This window comes from Haemaphysalis longicornis, unplaced genomic scaffold (genome assembly GCF_048455015.1).
Source record: "Haemaphysalis longicornis isolate Haplotype H1 unplaced genomic scaffold, Haemaphysalis longicornis Haplotype H1 scaffold_3, whole genome shotgun sequence".
Taxonomy (NCBI): Eukaryota; Metazoa; Arthropoda; class Arachnida; order Ixodida; family Ixodidae; genus Haemaphysalis; species Haemaphysalis longicornis.
The window spans coordinates 212,048,668-212,056,739 of NW_027526335.1; positions in this window are offsets into that span (position 1 = coordinate 212,048,668).

Below are 8,072 nucleotides of genomic sequence, written 5' to 3' on the forward strand. Positions count from 1 at the left end.
ATCACAGCCCGTTGCAGGCCCTTGTTCAAAGCTGCAAGTTCGGCAATCTCTTCTTCTTTTTTTTCCAGCTTTCTTTCTAGCTCTGCAATAGTGTCTTCTGCGGCCCGTAGTTTCTTCCGTACAGGCTCGTCCGCATCGTTGGCCAGGGCGCTTTTTTTCCTTTTAATGATGTTCAGGATTTCCGCCTTCCAGGTCTCCCGCTTGCCTTTTGGCGGCTACAAAGCAAATGCACAGGTGTTAGTCAAACAGTTATGATATTGCTATTTTGAAGCTACTTACCTCCTCCACAACATCCTCGTCATCTGTGTCCTCATCATATGCATAACTTCTTTTTACGCGGAGGCGCTTCTCTCCTTGCAGTTTTTTTTTTAGGTGTTCCTCAGACTCTAAAAGTGGCAGATGCAGGTGCATGTATTAGTGAATGCATGCACATAAGGTCAATCTACAGCAAAGAAAATTGTGCATACACACAAACCATTATAGGTTTCAGCAAGTGTTCTGATAAGAGATGTTGGAACGGGGCAGGTGCCGAAATGTTTCGGTATACATTGACAAGCATTAACACAAATCATGAACCATTCCACTCGATGCAGATGGACAACAAGCGAAATAGCCACACCCATAAATTTGTTTTACAAGTGAGGGTACCAGTAAATTTTGCACGTTAGCGTTCGCGGCGGTCATCTGGGAAAAACACAAACACATCGCAAAAAAAAATTTTATTCTTATGCCTAATTCCTAGAGACTTAATTTCTATTAAACAAGCGCGCGATCGACTGCACAGCGTTCGCGCGACAGCCTAGTGTTGATCCGTGATGCGGTGCAATTTTTTTTTTTCCTAAGCATGGGCAGGGGCCAAGATATGCTGTACAGCTGGCGGGGCAGAATTTTTCGCGTGATAAATAATGTAAAACACGCACAGCGACGTGCACGTGCTGCTAGTCGGCTACTTGCGCGCGTAACTGGGTGCCAGCCGAGCATGCATGCAGGCACGGAATGAACTTATACGTCACCAGCTTGTTCCATCGAAATAATGTCATTATACTTCAGCAGGCAGGTCTATGTGCAAGACTTACCTGCTAAAAGCAGCACTCTTGCACGGTAGAAGTCTGTCGCGCCGTTTTCATCTGTCCAGCTCACCAGGAGCGGAGTCATTGGAAAATCTTCTGTATCTTTGGGGGCAAAATCTTTTATGTCAGTAATACTGACTACGGCACACGTCCGATCGTCCACATATCGGACGTACGCGTGGGTTATCATTTCTGCACGTGAAGCTGCACACAACGACAAAGACGGCCTCACGGCCTCACAATCAAGCATCCGACCATGAGTTAAGGCCGACAAGGCATCAACGGCGTGACGGTAGTACACCACATATTTGTTTTAAACGTGTGTAAAGCAAAACAAAAATGCTTTATATATTTATATATAGAAGTATTTAATAAGTAGCTTTTATTAAATATGCGTCCTTTTTTCGTGGGTTGAAGTGAATACACGTCTACTGCGTCTACTTACTAGCAGCGCCTCCAAGGAAAGGCAACGCAAGCAACGCCAGGATCACGCATGGGATCACGCCGCTACCGCTAGGCTAGCCCAGCCCTGTGCCCAGCCGGACGTGGAAAGAAAAAGTTCGGCTTATGAGTTGAGTCAAGCGTGGCATTAAAACCTTCGGTTGGCGAAGCTGTTCGTGCTCAGAAATGGGTAGCCCAAAAAAGCGCAGAAAGCGAGGCACGTACAAAAATTACCTCAACCTGGCGCGGAATTCAAAATTCCGAGGTCGACTCTTGATTCACAGGCCCGCCGCGAACGCCGTGAGGATGCGAGCGACGTGGTAAGTCCTGTTCATTTTCTTGCACAGTTTCATTCGTGAATGGCCGTGTAGTTTCAGCTACATTGACTTAATTCGCACGTATACATGTGCAGGAACAATACGAATGCGACTCGGACGACACGGATCAACTAAACGTGGGCTCGGACGGTGCCCTGGCAGGCCGCGAACACCGTGAGGATGCGAGCGACGTGGTAAGTCCTGTTCATTTTCTTGCACAGTTTCATTCGTGAATGGCCGTGTAGTTTCAGCTACATTGACTTAATTCGCACGTATACATGTGCAGGAACAATACGAACGCGACTCGGACGACACGGACCAACTAAACGTGGGCTCGGATGGTGCCGTGGCAGGCCGCGAACACCGTGAGGATGCGAGCGACGTGGTAAGTCGTGTTCATTTCCTTTCACAGTTTCATTCATGAATGGCCGTGTAGTTTTTGCTGCATGACTTAATTCGCTTGTATACATGTGCAGGAACAATACAAATGCGACTCGGACGACTCGGACCAACGAAACGTGGGCTCGGACGCTGCCCTAGCAGACAATCTTGCGGCGGACATTGAGACAAGCGTAAGCTTTATATGCATTTAATGATTTAACTACCTGAACTAAAAAGTGCAGCAAAATGGTATGGTGTGTGATGGTTCTTGCCGTTCGTAGGACGCCGAGAGTTCATGCGAACCCAACTGCGAGCCGCCTGCATCAGCAGACTTGCCGACCGTGGCCGGTGGTACGTCGGATGCAGAACCGAATGTACGTACTCAGTTTGGGTGATTTTTAATTTTTTTCCTATTCTGCAAGCGGGGTACTGAGGTCGACGTGTACGTATGAGAGGCAGCTGTGCATAAATTATAGCGGCTACCTCAAGTAGTATAAATAATGCTTTAAAGTTCGAAAAGCCTTCTTCATGAATAGCCCTTAAAATAAACCTATTTTTAGAAGATTCGTTTGTAAAATCAGTTTTGTATAAAAACAATGTAGAATGTGTATTGCCGTAGGAGAATTTTTATGCCCTTTTTTTTGCGCCATATCTGAAGGGTTTTTGGGCTTCACACACGTGCGTTCTTATATTTGTCACAGGACTTTGAAGGGGATTACGAGTACTCGGACTACAGCTTCTCATGCAGTGCCTGCAGCAGCTCCAGTGATGATGAGAGAAGTGACACCTCGGTAAGCCCTTCTATGCTGTGAACCCGTCGTGGTGGCTCAGTGGCTATGGCATTGCTCTGCTAAGCACAAGTTCATGGGATCGAAACCCAGCTGCGGTAGCCACTTTTATGATGGAGGCGAAAAGCAAAAATGCTCGTGTGTGCGACATTTCGTTGCACGTTAAAGATCCCCAGGTGATGAGCCCTCCACTACGGCATGCCTCATCACCTTCGTTGCGTCGGCGCGTTAAACCCCACAATCAATCAACCTTCCATGCTGTGAATATTAAATCTTAATTAGCTACAGTTGCACACTGGCTGGAGTATCACTCTCCGGTGTACAAGCTTAGTTGAAGGGTGGAAGTATTAGGAGCTGGTGCAGTCAATATGGTGTCATAAATAGCCACATTTCTGGCAGCAGCAATTCTGCCATCTTTTTGTATGCCCCGTTCAACTATTTCCACCTGTCTGTACACCAATAAACTGGTATTTACACTTGGGATTTTTTTTTCTTACATGGTCGTACAGTTTGTTGTTTGTCATCATAGCCTTGAAAATAATGCCTCATCACGGTTGTCTTTGTGCAGGAGCCTGATCCCAACCAGCCGGGCAGTGGTACAACACATCACCCTGAGATTGCTGGTCTGTTTAAAGAGGTCCTGTCTCGGAAGCTGGTGGTTTTGAAAGGAGACATCCTACTCATGGTTCTGAAGTACGCTCTGCGGATGAATTTGTCATTCACAGGCCTAGCAAGCCTTGTGGACATGATCAACGCATTTTTCGATAGTCCTGTTCTTCCCCGTTCTAAATATTTTGTTAATAAGTTGTTAGGTTCCCAAGGGACCCAGATGACATTTCATTTCTTTTGCCCTGAGTGCATGATTTACGTTGGTGAGGGTGGACCAGGAGTATCACTGCAGTGTCCTGAATGTAAGACGGTGTGTGGATCGTCTCCACTTTGCGATGCACCTTTTTTTGTGCTTTTTGATATTCCCTCACAACTTCAGAACCTCCTCAAGGGCTGTGAGTTTATGGATTTGACAGAGCCCTCGAGTTCAATGGCACTTTGAGCGACATGAAGGATGGGAGCATGTACCGAGACTTCGTGACTGCAACAAGAAAAGCCGCCCACAGGATAAGCTTTTCGTGGAACACAGATGGCACCCCCGTTTTCAGATCGAGTCGCACATCTATTGATTTGATTGATTGATTGTGGGGTTTAACGCGCCGACGCAACGCAGGCGATGAGGCGCGCCGTAGTGGAGGGCTCCGGATTAATTTTGACCACCTGGGGATCTTTATCGTGCGCCGAAATCTCGTACACACGGGCGTTTTTGTTTTTCGCCTCCATCAGAAAAGCGGCCGCCGCGGCCGGGAATCGAACCCGCAACCTCGTGCTCAGCAGCGCAACGCCTTAGCCACTGAGCCACCGCGGCGGGTGCACATCTATTTGGCCAATCCAGCTTGTCGTGAGTGAACTTCCCGTACCCGAAAGAATGAGGAAGCTTGTTTTGGCTGGTCTTTGGTTCGGTAAGGAAAAGCCCCATATGGGAATCTTTCAAGCACCACTTGTCGAGACGATGCATTCTCTGCCAGACGAGGGATTTCTGCTTCACCACAAGGGGAAAGAGAAACTTTTCAGGGGATTTTGCATTTGCTGTGCCGTAGACTCAGATGCAAAAGCACCCATGCAGGGCATGAAACAGTTTAACGCGTATTATGGGTGTAACTGGTGCTTGCACCCAGGTGACACACTAGGGGGTAAGGTGGTAAAGTACCCCGTTGAACAAAATGCTGTTGAGAGGAGCGAGAAGCAGATGGTAGAAGACATGGAGAAGGCAGCCATGCAAGATAAGCCTAAGCCGTTTAATGGTGTAATTACCGTCTCTCCACTGATCAACATGCCACAATTTCATATAGTGTGGAGCTTTGTTCCGGACTATATGCAATGTGTGCTGTTGGGAGTGGTGCGCCAGTTTTTAGAGTTGTGGCTTGAATCAGCCGGAAAGACGTTCTATGTCGGGCGTAGCCAGCAGGCCATTGATAGCAGGTTAATGGCTGTTTCACCACCAAAAGATGTAAGGAGAGCCCCAAGACCCACCAAGGAGAAGCGCTTTTGGAAAGCAAAAGAGTGTGAAAATTGGCTGCTTTTTTACAGCTTGCCAGTACTGGATGGCATTTTGGATCGGCAGTATTTGCAGCACTGGGCCTGTCTGGTGGAGGCTCTGCATATTATGCTGGAGCCCAGGGTGTCATTCACTGACCTTGCTGTTGCAGAGGGCCTCCTTTTGGACTTCAATGGCAATGCTGAAGTGCTGTATGGACCTGAGTGCATGACGTACAACATGCACCAGCTGCTCCATCTCGGCAAAAGCGTGCGCCATTGGGGTCCACTGTGGGCGCACTCAGCATTTCCTTTCGAGGCGGGTAATGGCACCCTGAAGGCAGCCGTGAAAGCTTCCAATGGCATTGCTAGTCAGATAGGCCGGATGCTGCAAATAGACACTGTTGTGGAACAGTGTGCTGAGCTTAGCACGAACCAAAATGCCCTCGAGTACTGTGCATCACTAACTAAGACGTTAACCAAAAAGGTCATTTCCACTTCTGAGGGGGTGCATTTCTTGGGCAGGGGCAGCCCGTTCATGGCTCCTGACTGTATTGTCAGAAATGTGGAGCTTGTGTCGGGAAGTTGTACTGAATTCAACCGTATCTGCTTTAATGGTAGCATAATCACCAAGAGAGTCTATGCCCAGGGCAAGAGAAACAACAGCTCTGTTGTGCAGCTTGTCGATGGCACATTTGCTGTTGTCGAAAATATTGTCCTAAACAATGGCTCCGGTTTTTTGCTTGTACATCGACTGAAATGTAGAAAGCTGAGGTTTCCTTCTGTTGAAATGAAGCACGTGCTGCAAGTAGTTTACATTTGTAATTACATGGAGGTAGTGCTGTTGTCTTCTGTTCACACTCTTGGCATTTTCATGGAATTGAACAGCAAGTTCGTGTGTCCAATTCCTAGTTCTTACACCCTTTAACTGGCACAGTTCAATTAAAATTTTGGTGTTGAACATGCCAAAGCTACACATGGGCTAAGAGGCACACCGTAGTGGAGGGCTCCGGATTAATTTTAACCACCTGGGGATCTTTAACGTGCGCAGAAATCTTGGAGCACGAGAGTGTTTTTGCTCTTCGCCTTCATCAGAAAAGTGGCCGCCGCGGCCGGGAATCGATCTTGTGACCTTGTGCTCAGCAGCGCAACGCCATAGCCACTGAGCCACCGCAGTGGGTAGTGGTGCGACTCATAATTTTGATTTACATGCTGCCATCCTTCTATAAAAGTAGTGTGCTAAGGTGTCATTGAACTAAAGCAGTAGGCAATCGAGGGGTCTTCTGCTGTTATCATGCGTGTGGTTGTGTCCACTTCAGGATGAAACCCTCTCCCAAAAGTCTTCAGCCACATCTCTGAAGTGCTGGCCGAATCCATTTTTTGTGGAATTTCCGTAGTGCATCCCTCCATCGAATCCTTGGCAGGCCTCTCTTGCATTTACAATATATCGGGAGCCACTACTCTGTCAAACGGGTTGTCCATGCGCATGACATGACCTGCCCATGTCCATTTTCCTTACTTAATTTCAGCTAGAACGTCTTCCACATAAGTGTGTTTGAAGGGACACTAAAGGCTAAATGAAGTTTTGTTTTTACTGAAAGATCATACGTTACGTAGCTCTCTTGGCTTTTGTTCGATGAGCAACGATGTGTTACTTGCTGAGAAATAAGCCAACAAATCTGGCATTTTCCCTCCCCCGCTTTCCTTTCACGTTTTCGTGACGTATCTGTTGCGTTGCAAAGAGCAGCATATAAAAGCTGTAGTATGCATTTTTTAGATACGTTGAGCTCATTTAAGGTGCGTTTATTTCACGTGCTCAAAAACTTCACAACAGTTTATTCGTAGAAAAACACTTTTATAGATGCTCCTCCAGCAAGCTCTCGCCGTTCTCAACTTTTGTGACGTCACGAACCGTAGTACCCAAAAGTGTGCGGGGCTTCGTCGCCTGTTTTCACGTTTTTGGCATTTTCAGCCTTATTTAACATCTGCCGGTTGTGAGAATGGTATTTTTAGATTCTCTGCACGGTAATTTATCGAAGCAGGCAAACTTGCGTTTACCCTTTAATGTCCCTTTTATCCACACAGCAGTTTCCTTGTCCCTCAGCGTGACTCCTAGCATTCTTCTTTCCATAGTCCGTTGGGCTGATATGTTTCCTTTCTAGTCATTTAGTGAACCCCCACAGTGTGTTGCTGTAATTTCATACTATGTAGAAAACATTTGTTTTTTTCACTATGTTGCTGTAATTTCATACAATGCACATTGCATTACACAGGTCATTAGTTCACTACAAAATGTTGTGGTTCTCTTCCACCACTTATATTTGCTGTGGTCATTGTAGAGAGCTTGTGAAATGGTTTCTTTTTTCATATGTAATTTTAAATTGTGTTTTAATCAAGGAATCTATAGATGGTTTATATACTCTGTTCCATTGTGGGTATGTGCAATTCTTACACCAACTTATCCTGTTTGTTTTGCATTGGCTATGTAGAAAGTGTACCCTGGGTCTATAGTGATATGGTTTACATGAGGTTGTATCATTTAAAGTGTATGTACACTGCCCTAGAGCTTTTCCTTCTTTCTGAATTTTGTTGCAGGAGTAGTTCAAACATATTTGTGCACTAATTGCAATGTTGTGTGTGGTTCATTGGGAACATTTGTAAATAATCATGCATTTGTAAATAGTTGTGTATTGTAATCATATGTAAATAATTGATGTAAAAATGAATAAACTGATTATTAATAAGCTTTTTTGCTTTTATAAATTTCTTGCACACATCCCTGACAGTAACCGAGAGGTTATCACAAAATATCCTAGGAAATAAGCTTTAGTTTTGATAGTTGAGTGTCTTCAATTCAAGAAGCTCACCACTGAATGGCTCAATACAAGATATGGTTCCAATGGGATCGCAATACTAGAACTGATATTTAATGGGTTTTGATCAGGGAGCACATGTGTGCAGTGCAGTCACCGATATTGATTTTCCAGATG